Source organism: Magnolia sinica, chromosome 9 (assembly GCF_029962835.1).
Source record: "Magnolia sinica isolate HGM2019 chromosome 9, MsV1, whole genome shotgun sequence".
NCBI lineage: Eukaryota > Viridiplantae > Streptophyta > Magnoliopsida > Magnoliales > Magnoliaceae > Magnolia > Magnolia sinica.
In genome coordinates, this window is record NC_080581.1 from 56,775,395 (window position 1) to 56,793,176 (window position 17,782).

At 38.6% G+C, this 17,782-nt stretch overlaps 1 long non-coding RNA gene across 5 annotated transcripts; it reads left to right on the top strand.

The window, feature by feature from the left end:
* The first annotated feature begins 9,154 nt into the window (after positions 1–9,154).
* Positions 9,155–12,018, top strand: LOC131255467 (uncharacterized). Of its 5 annotated transcripts, none has more exons than XR_009176065.1 (6): positions 9,156–9,637; positions 9,884–9,946; positions 10,119–10,243; positions 10,908–11,042; positions 11,182–11,229; positions 11,320–12,018. It is a non-coding gene; the product is annotated as an uncharacterized LOC131255467 (long non-coding RNA). The 5 variants fall into 5 exon arrangements; XR_009176063.1 differs by having other exon boundaries at positions 9,157–9,637; positions 9,770–9,946; XR_009176061.1 differs by having other exon boundaries at positions 9,160–9,946.
* The last annotated feature ends 5,764 nt before the right edge of the window (positions 12,019–17,782 follow it).

The window sequence follows — 17,782 nt, forward strand, 5'->3', positions numbered from 1 at the left end:
CCTTGTACACCTCGTAAAGATGACTTTTTTAAAACTTAAGAGCCAGTTTGGTGCATGGTATTAGATGGGATTAAATGGCATGAAATTGCATTTTGCCCCGTTCAAATTCCATCCTATGTTTGATAATAGTAAGAAGGATTGAATTAATTCTGGTGTCGCATGTGCTCCAATGCCGGCGGTGGTTATTGTAGAATTTTTGATGAATTTCAAAATCCACCACAGTTGTAGGCCCCACATTGATGCTTGTATTTTATCCATGCCATCCAACCATAAGTGCCTTTTACATGTGACATTCAAGCTGCATATGTGCACAAGTGACTAGTTTTAATTGTAAAATGTGGTTCGTTGATTACAATTCGATGGTCCACCAAATGCAATGGTCCACCAAATGCAGACTTCATATAATATAGTGTATTTCCCAAGGGAAGAAGTTGATCCCAAACATAGGATTGGACGGTGAAAATACCATGGTTTTACCTCACATGTAATCATTGTGCAATAAATGATAGTAATTCCATCTAATATTGTTGTCCAAACGGGCCCTTAAAAAAAATAATAATAAGCTTCACGATACAAGTCACTTAGAGAGAGGAAAGAGAATGGACGTTTCTTGTTTACAAGTGTTATGGGTAAAATCGAGCTAATCCAATGTATACGATAGACGAGCTGAGCAGGGAGATTCATTAACCTTATATAGCGACCTGAGGGTCAAGTATGATTCCCGATCTTAGATGACAACTACCTTCTACCTCGGCCTCTTTGATCCCCGACCCGACTAGCAAAATTAGAACCCATCTTAGAGACCTCCCCCGGAGAGCAACCTCGACCTCAAAGGGCGACCTCAACCTCGACCTAGACCTCGGTACCAACCTTAAGGTTAGAGACAAACATCGACTTTGGATGCCAACCTCAAGCTCAGAAAGGAAACTTCTAGAGGAAATCTAGTATCACACGAAGAAAGGACTCCCAACGAAGTCTCAGCCGAAGATCATGCCAATTAAGGGATAATCAGAGGAATATCCAAGGGAAAATCCTACTTCCAATATGGGACCTTTAGCGTATCCCAAAGATCTACTCGGATACGATAACAGCTTAAGAACACCTATAAATATACCATCACCTTGAAGGAAAAGGTATGCACAACTACCCCAATTCCTTTACACCTATTGTGAGCCTATACATCTGACTTAAGCATCGAAGGGCCCTCGACCACAATTGGCGGCCCCAGTGTTTTGTAGTTCTCCACTAATTTACAGGTATTCAGGGGCTCACAGGAGGCGGAGCAGGATTAACTAGATTTGTGCTACAAAAGTTTGGCGCCGTCTGTGTGAACAACAGTAAGGCCACTCTAAAAGTTCCCCTTATATAAAGAAAACCCATCATCCTTTTTCTCTGCTCAAGTAATGGCTAAAGGAAAGAGAAAGGCTTTGGCCACCATTACTGAGCCAATACCCGCACCAAAAGATCGGCTTGAGACCCCTCAGGTGCCACAGCAAGAACTTCAGCTTGACCTCCCTTCTTCGGTGGTCGCACAAAGGTTCTGGAATAAAGGGGGGTGGCTCGTCCCTCGAGAAATCCAATTTGAGGCCCTGGCCAAAAATGTCAATTGAATCATGCGCATATTAGAGTGACAACACCCCCTCCTTGATTAGGGCAAGGAATCAGCAGCAACTACCACGCAGTCTCGACCTCCACCAACTACCTCGCGACTCATATGTGGTGAAAGACTGACCATCACAAAGCAAGTGCATCCCCACACAAATCGTGGAAACAACCGAACTCACCGAGCTCGATCTGCACCACACTCTGGAGAAGAAAAGACGTGTAAAAGCTCCCGAGTCCACAACAGAAAATGAAATCCCATGGGAAGCAGAGCTGAAGGAGATTCGAGACAAACTTGGAGACATCCAACAGGCATATCGAGCGAAGGCCCCTTCCTCCAGTGTTTCCTAGTTCTCCATTAATTTGCAGGTACTTAGCGGCTCATAGGAGGGGGAGCAGGATCAACTAGATTTGAACCACAAAAGTTTAGCGCCATCTGCGGGAATGACAGTAAAGTCAATCTAAGCTCTTATGTACGGCCGAATTCATCGGACATGGGTATATACATGTTAATATCCATGGGAACCTCTGGTGAGAGCAAATGTAGGTCCTTGAATTAGGACTAAGGTTGTTGGTTAGCTAATAGAAAACTAACTAAAGTCTCTTGTGAGAGCCTTCAGTGGGAGTGTACGTTAGGTTCTTGTATAAGATCACAATCCTTGTTTAGGGTTGTAATGGTTAGAGATGAACTTGATTTAAAATCTCCAATAATGAATACCGATACACTCAAGGTAAATACGTCTGTTCACAACCCCAAGTGTAGGGTCGTGATGTAGTAATAAGCTCGGTAAGACCGAGGTCGAATCCACAGGGACTAAAACTTGTACGTTTTTGAAATTAACTAGAAGTAGAACTAGAAGAAGATGTGAAACTAATTTTAAAGTTTTTGAGAGAGTAATTGTGAATAGAGTAATTAAAACTAACAATTTAAAGGTGGGAACTAGGGTGCCAAAGATCCACTTGTAGTGATCAGGGAGCACTCTTACTTGATTCAAGTAAAATAATTGGAATTAAAGTCCTATCATATCCAATTGGAAGATATATCAATAAAACTAAATCTGAACTTTCATTGATTTAATTCTTAAAGGAGGAGAATTATGATACTTGGAAGGGATTCCATCACCAAACCATGCCCATGGGACGATAGCTGACAACAGGATTTACCAATCCCATAATCGCAAAGTAAGGAAAAGAAAATACTCAAAGCTATTGCAGATCTACTGTAATTTAAGTCACAATAAATCATTAAAAACTGAAAGTATTCTTTTAAAATCAAATTAGAATCAAAGAAGGTTCAACATAAAAATGAATTAAAGCAAGAGAAACATCCCATCACGCTACAAGCTTCACCTCTTAGCCCTAGTTAAGAGGTTTAGCCAACCATAGACGTGATTGCACCAAAGTCTCTTAAGAAAAACATGAAAACAACTAAGGAAGAAGAAGAAAAACTCTTGGTGATGACTTCTTTACCCTTTTGCTCCACTCTTTAAACTCTAGAAAATACCTAGGAACATCTTAGGGAGTCCTATTTATAGTTGTGGAACTCCAACTTTCGCACCTAGTTCGAAAACTCCAGAGATCGCCTCAAATTTACGCAGTTTGCTAAGATAGACTTCACTCTACATAATTTTTTAAAATAGACTTCACTTTGCGCAGTTTCACAAAATAACCCAGAGTTTCAAAATATGTTTTTTCAGGACCATTTCAAGGTTCCTTTTCTTCACTTAAAATTTTTTATTTTCTTCATTCCTCACTTGGTTTTTGTCACGCCCCAAACTCGAAAACTGGGCTCACAAAATTCTCGATCGCTGAATCCGGCGCCGACAGCCTCCGTAATACCCCGTTCTCGGCTCCCTGCATCTATACACCAGGTTCCGATCCTGGGATCCTACAAGGAGGATTTCAGGCATGATTTTTTTAATTCAGTATAAGCATAACCATAAGCATAACGCATGAACAAAAACCACAAAAACACCATCACAAAATCCACTATAATAAAAAACTTTGAGTACAATGCGTAAAAAAAAAAATACAAGATGATGATAATAACAAGAACTCCAAAAGCTCGACTGCACGCTCCAACTTTGACGAGGCTACGGCTGCATCCTGGTGTCACCTGCACGCATCAATCGTGCATAAGCTTATAGAAAGCTTAGAGGGTAGTGTAAGTGTATGCGCAATATAAGCGTGCTCAGAATGCAAGGTCAGAGAAATGCGAAATCATGCTGATGAGTACATGAATGCAATCAACCGTACTAAGGCTATGGGGTGTAAGATATGAATGTTATCGGCCATGTCAAGACCATGCGATGCGAGATGCAGTTCAAGCATGCCAATCCTCATCATATATTGGTACAGTTCTCATTCTAAATAATCACAAGGGTTTAATACACTCCAAATGACATTGCCACTCTCCTAGCCAGACAGTCCAAGTGAGCGTAAGAAACCTCACTATCTGCCTGGCCAATAGTCTGCCAATACCTATCCGGCACGTCGATAGCGGACCCATTCACGAGCTGGTCAAACTCAGCCTAATATTGCCCCCTACTCTCGGGCGAGTAAGACCACACTCCTTTCTAACCGACCACGACACAGTGGGAGACGCGGCCTCCTGGTATCCGGCCCTCGTGCGCTCATATATCCACTCGGTCTCGACGTTGGAGTCATCCTCTGATACTATCGGGTTTAGGAATTTTCACCCAAGGACATCTATGGCGCCCCGATGCTTAGTAACAATATTTTCGGTATTCGATCCTGCCATCCACGATGTGTCTGTGGAGGTCATAACCCTGATGTCGCTAGGGCGTATAGAAATCATGCCATACAAATGTAAAGTGCATGAATCACACTACCGGTCATGCATCAATCTTGCACGTACCGCGCGCTCATGAAGGGTAACTCCGCCTATCAGGAAGCCCATAAACAATTTGTCCAAATGCACATGCTATGATCAGTCACTCCTTATATCAAGCATACATATGATGCGTATGATCATGAATCATGGATCTATACTAAACATGTTATGTAATGATGGGCTCTATGCATAGCGAAGATGGGCCTAGACGGCCTACCCACTACAAGTATGGGCCTATCAATGGGCCCTAAGGAGAGTGACAATGTGGACATTTAACCAACATCATCCTTATAATGTGGACATTAAACTATCATTGCTCCCAAGGCATAGCCTGCTATAAAGGTCAACCCATAAACCATGGGGAATCACACTACAATGGGCCTTATGTACATCCTATTGGGCCTCAACCCATGGGCCTCTAATATGTCAAATGGGCCTCATACCATGGGTCTTATATGTATCAAAGTAGGCTTCAACAACAGGCCACAAATATATCAAGACGGGCCGATCACATGGGCCTCATATGAATCTATATCAAAGGATCAACTGGACCACACTCCAAATAACAATGGTGACCATGATTTCCACCATGAAAATTCTTAAGGCCCACCATAACATTTATGTTTTATCCAATCTATTCGTGAGGTCACACAGACTTGGATTAAGAGGAAAACAAATTCCCTAATGATCCAAACTCTTGTGACAACAAGGAGTTTCAATGGCAGAAGCTCAATCCCCACTGCCTTTTGCTGGGTGGTCCACTTGATCCTAGATCCGTCTCAGTCTTTAGCTCATGCCATAAATGATCTTTCAAAATGGTTGGACAGCTTGGATGCAACACATGCATCATGGTAGGGCCCATAAAGGCCCACCATCATATATATGTGTATATATATATATATATGTATGTATGTATGTATGTATGTATATTATATTGTATATATTATATTATATATATATATATGTATGTATGTATGTATGTATGTATATTATATATATTATATTATATATATATATATATATATATATATATATATATATATATACACACATGCACACACACGAGGTGCAACCTTCACACGTGGGGTGGGTCCCATATAGATGGACGACATGGATGAAACATATACCTCATGGTGGGTCCCCCTGCCATCTAGCAGCCACCTAAAATGGCTGGACGGCGTAGATAGAACACATACATCTAGGTGGGCTCCACCGTCCACGGCAGTGGACGTTATGAATAAAACACGTACATCACTGTGGGTTCCACGTGGGGCCCATCATAATGTTTATAAGCCATCCAATCCGTTCATAAGGTCACGCAGACCTGGATGAAGAGTAAAAACAAATTTCATATTAATTCAAAACCTCTGCTGACCCAAAAGGGTTCTAATGGCAGACATTAAATCTCCACTGTTTCCTGTGATGTGGGCCACCTGAGCGTCGGATCGGCCTGATCTTTGGAGGGATCACAGCCCGAAGGGGCCCCATCAAAATGTACGGTGTGGATGTGTGGTACACATCATGGTGGGGCCCACGGCTGGGACCCAATGGTCCCTACTGTCCGTCCATCCAGATGCCACAGGCGCTGCCTGCACATCTCTAGTGTGTCAGCGGCACAACGCTGCCTTATTGTTTTTTTTTTTAATATGAAATTCCACGATTTTTCCCATGTGGGGCCTGCATTAGATGAATCCACTCCAGCCATTGGATTCCACAGTCCAAGACCGACCAAATGAGTCCAATATGCGGCCTATTTTTGGCAAATAAAAAGATTCAGATGGTTTTCAATGGTAAACACCACTATTTCCTATGGTATGACCCGCTAAAAAATGGGATCAGCTTCATTTTTCGTCTCAACGCCTAAAATGAGCTGGAGAATGGAATGAACGGCGTGGATTAGCCCCATACATCAAGGTGGAGCCTACATGGGTAGCCTATCCCAAAAGAAATTTTATTTTATTTTTAGCTTTGTTAGTACACACCCATGTCAGTACACGCAGTCCATGTTAGACACCCCTGCCTCACGTCCAACGTCCAGAGACGCTGGACGGCTTGAATAATCACAGCATCATGGTGGGTCCCACATGTATGTGGCCCACCTGTTTGGATCACCTAACGTCTGTGTTTTTTTCCTTCCACCCAGGTTTAGACAGTAAGGTGGGCTTCACCAGTGGGTTGTAGTGTGGCCCACTAAATGGACAGTATGGATACAATATACATATCATCGGGTGGGCCATCAACAATGAAAGAGTGAGAGAGAAATAAAGAGATAGAGAGATAGAGAGAGATCGGTGGAGTGGAGAGACCCCGCCACTATGCGCCCCTCTTAGATACAACACATACATCAAATAGGTCCCACAACAAGTGGGCCCTTAATGGAAATTAATGGTGGATCACCCACCCCTAAGCCTTCTCCTTGCTCCCCTAGCTTCCTTAGCTCCTTGCCTTCAAGTTTGATGGTGGTGGATGATGAATGAACGGTTGAGATGTGAGATGAGAGGGTAGGGAAAGTGGGCCACACTTAGCATTTGGGAGGGAGTTTGGGGAGGCTTAGACGTGCAGATTTTCTTGTTGCTTGAGAGAGAGTTTTTAAGAAATGAGAGAAATGGAGAATTAATGGATGAAAGGGATGGATGGAGTGGTGGGTGTAAGGAAAAGTGATGGGGACACTACCAAAAAAATGAGCAAAGGATACAGACCACGTCAGTTTTTTGCTATGGATATAAACCATAGCTATGTTTGCTACGGTTTTAATCCATAGCGAAAAAGTTGCCACACCATTAATAAATAACAGTGGTGTAAGGAGCTTTATAGGGCCTAAAAACTATATTTGTTCTATCTAAGCTGTCCATTTATTTTGAAATATTATTATAGGGCATAAAACCAAAAATCAACTAGATCGAATGATAAAGTGGACCACACAATAGGAAACATGGAAATTAAATCACATGTGCTTACCATAGTGTGGTCCACTCAGTCCTTATATATACTTTATTTTTAGTATTATGGACTAAAATTATTTATTAAAATTAATTGACGGAATAAATAAACCAAATGCATCATGGTGGGCCCCACGGAGCCCATGACAGGACCGTCCATGGGTCTATCCGCCCAAAAACGGGCGCGCACTCAAAACTAGCCGTGCCCAAAGTCCCTCCATTTCTCTCTCTCTCTCTCTCTCTCTCTCTCTCTCCGTTCCTAACTCCATCTCTCATCTTCTTCCTTCTCTCTCTCCGTTCCCTAATCTTTCCTCTCTCTGTTCCCCAATCGCTGACAGGACCGTCAGCACTCTCACTCTCCCTTTCCCTCTCCCTCTCTTGAGCTCCCTCGCCCTCATCGTCTCCCTCTCCCTCTCTCGAGCTCCCATGCCCTCACTCATCCTTCAACAGCACTGACTCTTTAGCAGCGCTGCCTCCACCGGCACTCCCGCGCCTTCACTCCCCCTAACATTAAGGCTTCTTCCTCTTCAAAGGTTTCCTCTCCCTTAGGGTTTGGTTGATTTTCTTGTTACTGCGACTTGTATAAATTAGGGCAAAACGAAGGTGAAGGTGAGGGAAGAAGTGGTTCCCTACAAGGCAAGCAAACTCTCTCTCTCTCCCCCTAAATAGGATCACATCCCTGGCTTTTCTGTAAATTAGGGAAAAATGAATGTTATGGGTAAATTACATTGCCGAGTTTTTGTTGCACTCGATTTTGGGTAAATTACATTACTGAGGATTCTATTGTTGACTTTGAATGAAATCCGATTGAAAATGGGGACTTGGTTCTTCTTAATTTCTGGTTTTTGGTTATCATGATTGCATGGTGGAAAAAATAACACGGTTATGTGGATAAAAATGCAATAATAAAATAAGAGCAATGTGCATGTGTGTGTGCATCATAGCTATCAAAATTAATTACCTAGGCATTTCGATGGTTGCAAAACTACTAGGTGTATACTGTCCTGGTGGCCTAATACAATCATGTATGAAATTCTAAAGGATTGTAGTTTTATTTTGAAAATGAGATAATTCAACCACATAGTAAGATCTCTAGTAAGCCAATGCATCAAAACAATCTCAAATTAATGAATAGAACTTCACTCAAACATTTCACCAAACACCTAAATAGCATAAGTCAAAATAGGAGTCTTCCAAATAAGAGTCTTTTAAATGCTTTTGTTCATGGGCGCTTGGTAAGGGTTTCAGTTTGCTACCCCAAGTGAGATTTTCATTTTTATAATAAGGAAATAGTTCAAATTTCTGCTGACTATTGTCTATATGAGCAACGAACTAGCACAATCATCTGTTAGTATATTTTTAATTCTTCATAGCTTACTGTTAGAAGTAAATTTGTGCACATTTGTGAATTCAGTCACTTGCAATGAATTTTCATACGAGTATGGGACCTTTTTGGCTATTGTTGTTTGTGCAAATCTTGTATTCCTGGCTGTTGAAGCGAATATGATACTAAATCTTATATCTTTTGAATTCACAGATCTAATGTTTTAGTCTTGCATTAACCATTTTGCAAATATTTCCATCCACTGGCATGTTTATGTGTATTATGATAATTTAGAGACAGTGGCCCATATTATATTGATCTCGTTGAATTCATTGGTCATATTTGTTACACTTTTATGTCGGATTGGTGTAGACCAACTCATGAATGATGCATTGCATAATTTGTTTGAGAACTGGTCACATACAGTCACAACTTGTGCTATTGTATGATCTTTTCTACTAAGTTGACACATGTACAGGGCATGAAAATGGTAGGCCCCGCCATGAGGATTATGATTCTAGAAAATCAGGTTGATATGCTGACTAGGTTAGCATATATACATGATTGTCTACAAATTACTGGGTTTCAAGCACTCTCTCTCTATATATATATAATTTAGAAGGTCTGCATGTATTTATGACAAAGCTATGATGATGATGATTATTATTATCTTTAGCTAATGGCTACTCTGCTGAGTTCTTAAATACAGGATTCAGTGCGCGTGCTTGACTGTAACAACTGTATTTTACTTCATTTGCTATCACATTGATGGCTCTATCATATCTGATGATACAAGAAAGTGAATCCTATTGGCATTCTGAATCCTAAGTGGCAGCATGAAATCTTCTAGTAAACCTCAAAAATTCATAAAACAGATCTATGGGTCTTAAATTTTCTGTTGTTCTGCCATTGTACGTGGTAAACCATCTTCTTTCTACTTTTCTGTTTGCTATTTTACCTTTTTATTATGGAATTTTACTAAATTAAAATATCTTTCTAGCCACGCAAAATCTAAAATTCAGTTCCGATTTTACTTGGGTTTCCCCCTAGTTAATGGAAGTTGCTGACATCATAAGACTATATTCATAAGAGGATTGCAAGTATGAGCATTATGCAAAGACATTGATGGCTAAGTTGTTGATTGTGGCTGAAAAAATCCAACAGGTAGTTGGAATCACGGGCTTGATTCTGACAAAGCTTGATGGTTCTGCTCGAGGTGGCTGTGTTGTAAGACTCGAAATTTGTTTACTTAATTGTTCTTCTCATTTTTCATTATTGTTGACTAGATGGTCAAATGAAAAGAGCACTGAATTATTCTCATTCATTGAAAAGGAAAAAAAAAAAGGTGAATTATTCTCCACACAACATCAACAGAAAAACACCTGTTTTGTACTTGCAGGTGAGTGTGGTGGATGAACTTGGCATTCCTGTAAAGTTTGTGGGCGTTGGGGAAAGGGTGGATGACCTTCAGCCATTTGATGCAGAGGTCTTTGTTGATGCCATTTTCTCCTGAAAATTGAAGAGGTGTGGATCCTCATTTTCTGCATCTCCTATCATTTCTGTATATAGTTTTTGAATAGGATTTCCACTTATTCCCTGGTTCCTTGCCTGCTTCTAGAAAGTTCTTCTATATACATTATTCTGAGTTACAGAAGCATGAAATGCTGTTTATTAAGATAGGATGGTGATCGGCTTTCAGCTATGTACAAAATTTGAGTTGACAAAGCTTGAGACCTTTTTGTAGAATTGTTTTTCAGTTGTGAGTACAATTCTTATAATCTTATCTACTTATCCCTTATTGGTCATACGATTGATCTATTTCAATTATGTGCCTTTCGTGGTGGTTCAGCATTGATCTATGAACTTGTGAACTGAGCTTCATTTTTCATCCTGCGGTCCCAAACAAATGGCTTAGCAACCTTTCTTTTGCTCTCTTCATTCTGAAATATTAGACATACATCTCGTTAATTTCCTGACAAAAGCAGATTCTTTGGATTCTTGGTGGAAGCATTAAAATTGTTTTGTTTAACTTGTATTTGGCTGAAGTAGTTCCTCTTTTATTTTAATTTTTAATTTTTTAACCATTTGAAGTTAGGGTGTGTTCCTTTCATTTTAGTCAAATCATTTCTGGTTGTGTAGTTATTTTTATGCATTCTGATAAATAGATGTGGTTTTGGGTCTTTCTTAGGGTGCCTTAGATGGTGGACTTGACATTCCTCATAGTGACAAGAGGTTTGTTGGTTTCAAAAAGGAGGACAAACAACTTGATCCTGAGGTTCACCGAAAGTATATATTCAGTGGTCATGTTGCTTCTTTCATGAGGGTTAGATTCAAAACTTGAACCTATCCTCTAGGAAAACTCTGCTAGTGATTAAAATCACTGTATGATAATCATAGGACTCAAGAAAATGGTTAGTAATAAAATTTCTATTTTCTTGATATTCTTTTGTTTTCATGTGTAGATGAAGGAATGGGTATTGTATGTTGGAACAAAAGGTTGCTGATAACAGGTATCTCTAGAGTTGTTCCATGCATTTCCATTTCATCTTCTTCTCCTTCTGTCATTTTAACTTTCTCACTTTAGTCTTCTTTTCCTTCAGAATGTTCACATGAACTCTTGAAACAAGCAGGAAGCAGCTGCATGCAATTCTATTCAAGTGAGGAGCCTTGAGCCTAGGGGCTTTTTTAGTGGGGTACACTGGACTTAGATTGAAAAAATAGAGAAAAAAACCTTTTAAATCACATTTAAGATGGCCCTCATTAGCTGAGATTCTTTGACATTAACAGAGCTTGTGTAGGAGAACTACATCTCACATGGAGAAACAGGTACTAAAAGGTAGACTGAACAAGTAATGACTTTTGCTGTCACCTTTTCCAATTTGGCAGCTACCTTAACTGTTGGCATCTACCAGAAAATCATTGTTTACTTTTTGTCATAGCTAGACTAGAAGAAAAGCTCTTGGACATGGTATGAACCGCGTCTCTCTTTCTTTCTTTTTCTTTTTTATATGCTTTTATATGACAGGAGATATCTGTATTTGGCAGATAATATGCTATGCCAATTTGTTGATCCCATGTTCTGCACCCATATGGATTAAATCAACTATTTGACATTGAAATAGACAAGGTATATACTCCCGTATGGATGCTTTTTCCATGCTTTCTAGATCATACTGTCTACACTAGAATCTTGCACAGAAGGAAGGGAAAAAAAAACTTTTTTCTCGATTGCGAGACCTGTCTCTTACTTTAGAGGTGTTATATGATGCTTGATTGGGAGAAACAATATGGATTTGTTCAACCCAGAAATAGCAGTGGTTGGTCCACATTATGTAGTTTAGAGGAGTCTTGAGCATCAACGTAGGCAAAAGCAATCCCAACAAAAACAAGACTAATTGCTTTTTCCATGCATCCATACAGGAGTATATACGTAGTTCAGGCATTAATGGTTTCTGTTAGCCTGACCTGCCCGATCTTAAACAGCAAAAAGAAAAGAAAAAATGGAATAAAAAAAAAACAGCAAATTTTAAAAAAGACAATAAATACATGCTTATATATAAACAAGTTACATACATGTTGTCGTAAAAAAACATGCTTATAATAATTTCAAGCATGAGCACAAGTAACCTAATCAGGATAAAGAGTAAACCATAATAATAATAATAAAGGCACAAAATACCCAAAAATGTCCAAAGATGCCCGAATCAACTTTTCTTTCCTTACTTGTCCAAGCATGAGCACAGCAACCTAAAACCTAAATGTATTCTCAAATCCCTAAACCTAAACCTACATCTAATCCTAATCTCAACTCTCTAACCTAAACCTAAACCTAAACTTGAAAACCCAAACATAAACCCGATCCTGAACCCGAACCCGATTTCCTAAACCTAAACCTTAACCTATTCTCAATTCCCTAAACCTATATCTTATAACATAAACCTAAACCTAAACCTAAACCTTAACCTAAACCTAAACCTAAACCTATAACCTTAACCTAAACTAAAACCTATGACCTAAAACCTTAACCTATAACCTAAACCTAAACCTAAACCTTAACCTAAACCTATAACCTTAACCTATAACCTAAAACTTAAACCTAAACCTAAAACCTAAATGTATTCTCAAATCCCTAAACCTAAACCTACACCTAATCCTAATCTCAACTCCCTAACCTAAACCCATACCTAAACTTGAAAACCCAAACATAAACCCGATCCCGAACCCGAACCCGATTTCCTAAACCTAAACCTTAACCAATTTCAATTCCCTAAGCCTATATCTTATAACCTAAACCTAAACCTAAACCTTAACCTAAACCTAAACCTAAACCTAAACCAAAACCTATGACCTAAAACCTTAACCTATTCTCAATTCCCTAAATCCGTAGCCTTTGCCCATTTTTCTGGTAGTGCACAATAGTTATCATTGTGGTTACAGTTATTCATTATGTGACAGGTTTTCAGGTGAGATGATCGAGTTTCAAAACAAAACAGTCTACAGTTTTGAGAAGCGATTCCCAGGATGTATGTGTGTTTCAGGAGCTATCTGCACCTTGGAAGCATACAATGGAAGGTAAGAAAAACCCTCGAGTTCCCTTCTTTGAATCATGAAAAGGTATTTGTGTTGAATCCCATGCATTGGCAATATTAGGCATGCTCATGAGCAGGACATGCATAATTCCGTAAAAATTGATGGAGCAAACACGGATGTGCGTCGGAGCTATCCAGATATTGAGCGGGGCTAGAAGGTGAGAACCGCTGTTATGACCATGATAAAGCTGTCCATTTCCTATGGACAACATTGGAGGGGCCTGGCCATTTGGACAGGCCGTGTTTATGTATTTGCTCGAAATTAATGGAGCAGACCCGGATGTGCGTCGGAGCTATTCGGATGAGCGGGGGTCCTTGGAAGGAGAGAACCGCTGTTATGACCATGATGAAGCTGTCCGTTTTTTATGGACAGCATTGAAAGGGCCTGGCCATTTGCGCCGGATGGCCGTGTTTATATCTGTATTTGCAGGGACCATACCCTTAACCAAAACCAAAACCTATATCCTAAATCCTAAACCCGAACACATTCTCAAATCCTAAAACCTATAACCTAAACCAAAACCTATAACCTAAACCAAAACCAAAACCTATAGCCTAAACCTGAACCCATTCTCAAATCCAAAAACCTATAACTTAAACCTAAACCATAACCTAAACCGTTAACCTATAACCTAAACCTAAACTAAAACCAAAACCTATAACCTAAACCCGAACCCATTATCAAATCCCAAAACCTATAATCTAAACCAAAACCAAAACCTATAACCTAAACCCGAACCCATTCTCAAATCCCTAAACCTTAACCTATAACCTAACCTAAACCTATACTTATAACCTAAAACTATTCCCAAATCCCAAAACCTATAACCTAAACCAAACCTTTCCCTAAACCTATAACCTAAACTCAATTCCCTAAAGCTAAACTTACACCTAATCCTAAACTCAACTCCCTAACCTAAACCTAAACCTAAACTTGAAAACCCAAACTTAAACCCAATCCCAAACCTGAACCTAATTTCCTAAACCTAAACCATAACCCATTCTCAAATCCAAAAACCTATAACCTAAACCTAAACCAAAACCAAAACTTATAACCCAAACCCGAACCCATTCTCAAATCCTAGAACCTATAAGCTAAACCAAAACCAAAACCTATAACCTAAACCCGAACCCATTCTCAAATCCCAAAACCTATAACCTAAACCTAAACCTTAACGTAAACTTATAGCCCATAACCAAAACTTATAACCTAAACCCGAACCCATTCTCAAATCCCAAAACATTTAACCTAAACCTAAACCTAAACCTAAACCTTAACCTAAACCTATAACCAAGAACCTAAATCAAAACCAAAACCTAAACCCAAAACCTAAACCTATAACCTATAACCTAAATCAAAACCTATTACCTTTCCCTAAACCTTAACCTAAACCTATAACCTATAACCTAAATCAAAACCTATTACCTTTCCCTAAACCTTAACCTAAACCTATAACCTATAACCTAAATCAAAACCAAAACCAAACCTAAAACCTAAACCTATAACCTATAACCTAAATCAAATCCAAAACCAAAACCTAAAACCTAAACCTATAACCTATAAAATAAGTCAAAACATATAACCAAAATCTATATCTTAAACCCGAATACATTCTCAAATCCTATAACCTATAACCTAAACCTAACCTTTCCCTAAACCTATAACCTAAACTCAATTCCCTAAACCTAAACCTAGACCTAAACCTAAACCTATAGCCTAAACTCAAATCCCTAAACCTTAACCTATAACCTAACCTAAACCTATACTTATAACCTAAAACTATTCCCAAATCCCAAAACCTATAACCTAAACCTAACCTTTCCCTAAACCTATAACCTAAACTCAATTCCCTAAAGCTAAACCTACACCTAATCCTAATTTCAACACCCTAACCTAAACCTAAACTTAAACTTGAAAACCCAAACTTAAACCCAATCCCGAACCTGAACCCGATTTCCTAAACCTAAACCATAACCCATTCTCAAATCCAAAAACCTATAACCTAAACCAAAACCAAAACCAAAACTTATAATATAAACCCGAACCCATTCTCAAATCCCAAGACCTATAACCTAAACCTAAACCAAAACCTATAACCTAAACCTGAACCCATTCTCAAATCCCAAAACCTCTAACCTAAACTAAAACCAAAACCTATAACCTAAACCTGAACCCATTCTCAAATCCCAAAACCTATAACCTAAACCTAAACCTTAACCTAAACCTATAGCCTATAACCAAAACCTATAACCTATAACCTATAACATAAACCCGAACCCATTCTCAAATCCCAAAACCTATAACCTAAACCTAAACTTAAACCTAAACCTTAACCTAAACCTATAACCTATAATCTAAATCAAAACTAAAACCAAAACCTAAAACCTAAACCTATAGCCTATAGCCTAAATCAAAACCTATTACCTTTCCCTAAACCTTAACCTAAACCTATAACCTATAACCTAAATCAAAACCAAAACCAAAACCTAAAACCTAAACCTATAACCTATAATCTAAATCAAAACATATAACCTAAACCAAAACCAAAACCTATATCCTAAACCCAAACCCATTTTCAAATCCTATAACTTAAACCTAAACCGAAACCTAAACCTAAAACCTAAAACCTAAACTAAAACCTATAACCTAAACCAAAGCCAAAACCTATAGCCTAAACCCAAATCCATTCTCAAATCCAATAACCTATAACCTAAACCTAAACCTAAACCTAAACCTAAACCGTTAACCTATAACCTAAATCAAAACCTATAACCTAAACCAAAACTAAAACCAAAACCTATAACCTAAACCCGAACCCATTATCAAATACCAAAACCTATAACCTAAACCAAAACCAAAACATATAACCTAAACCCGAACCCATTCTCAATTTCCAGAACCCAAACCTAAACGTAAACCTAAACCTATAACCCAAACCTAAACCTATAACCTAAACCCAAATCCCTAAACCTAATCCTATAACCTAAACTCAATTCCCTAAACCTTAACTTGTGACCTAACCTAAACCTATACTTATAACCTAAAACTATTCTCAAATCCCAAAACCTATAACCTAAACCTAACCTTTCCCTAAACCTATAACCTAAATTCAATTCCCTAAACCTAAACCTAGACCTAAACCTAAACCTATAGCCTAAACTCAAATCCCTAAACCTTAACCTATAACCTAACCTAAACCCATACTTATAACCTAAAACTATTCCTAAATCCCAAAACCTATAACCTAAACCTAACTTTTCCCTAAACCTATAACCTAAACTCAATTCCCTGAAGCTAAACCTACACCTAATCCTAATCTTAACTCCCTAACCTAAACCTAAACATAAACTTGGAAACCCAAACTTAAACCCAATCCCGAACCTGAACCCGATTTCCTAAACCTAAACCATAACCCATTCTCAAATCCAAAAACCTATAACCTAAACCTAAACCAAAACCAAAACTTATGACTTAAACCGGAACCCATTCTCAAATCCCAAAACCTATAACCTAAACCAAAACCAAAACCTATAAGTTAAACCCGAACCCATTCTCAAATCCCAAAACCTAAAACCTAAACCTAAACCTTAACCTAAACCTATAACCTATAACCTAAACCCGAACCCAATCTCAAATCCCAAAACCTATAACCTTAACCTAAACCTATAACCTATAACCTAAATCAAAACTAAAACCTAAACCTAAACCTAAAATCTAAACTTATAACCTATAGCCTAAATCAAAACCTATTACCTTTCCCTAAACCTTAACCTAAACCTATAACCTCTAACCTAAATCAAAACCAAAAGCAAAACCTAAAACCTAAACCTATAACCTATAACCTAAATCAAAACATATAACCAAAACCAAAACCAAAATCTATATCCGAAACCCGAACACAGTCTCAAATCCTATAACCTATAACCTAAACCTAAAACCTATAACCTAAACCAAAACGTATAACCTAAACCAAAACCAAAACCTATAGCCTAAACCCAAACCCATTCTCAAATCCAAAAAACCTATAACCTTAACCTAAACCAAAACCAAAACCTATAACCTATAACCTAAACTCGAACCCATTATCAAATCCCAAAACCTATAACCTAAACCGAAACAAAAACCTATAACCTAAACCCGAACCCATTTTCAAGTCCCAAAACCCAAACCTAAACCTAAACCCAAACCTAAAACCTAAACCTAAACCTATAACCTAAACTCAAATCCCTAAACCTAGACCTAAACCTAAACCTATAGCCTAAACTCAAATCCCTAAACCTTAACCTATAACCTAACCTAAACCTATACTTCTAAAACTATTCCCAAATCCCATAACCTATAACCTAAGCCTAACCTTTTCCTAAACCTATAACCTAAACTCAATTCCCTAAACCTAAACCTAGACCTAAACCTAAACCTATAGCCTAAATTCAAATCCCTAAACCTTAACCTATAACCTAACCTAAACCTATA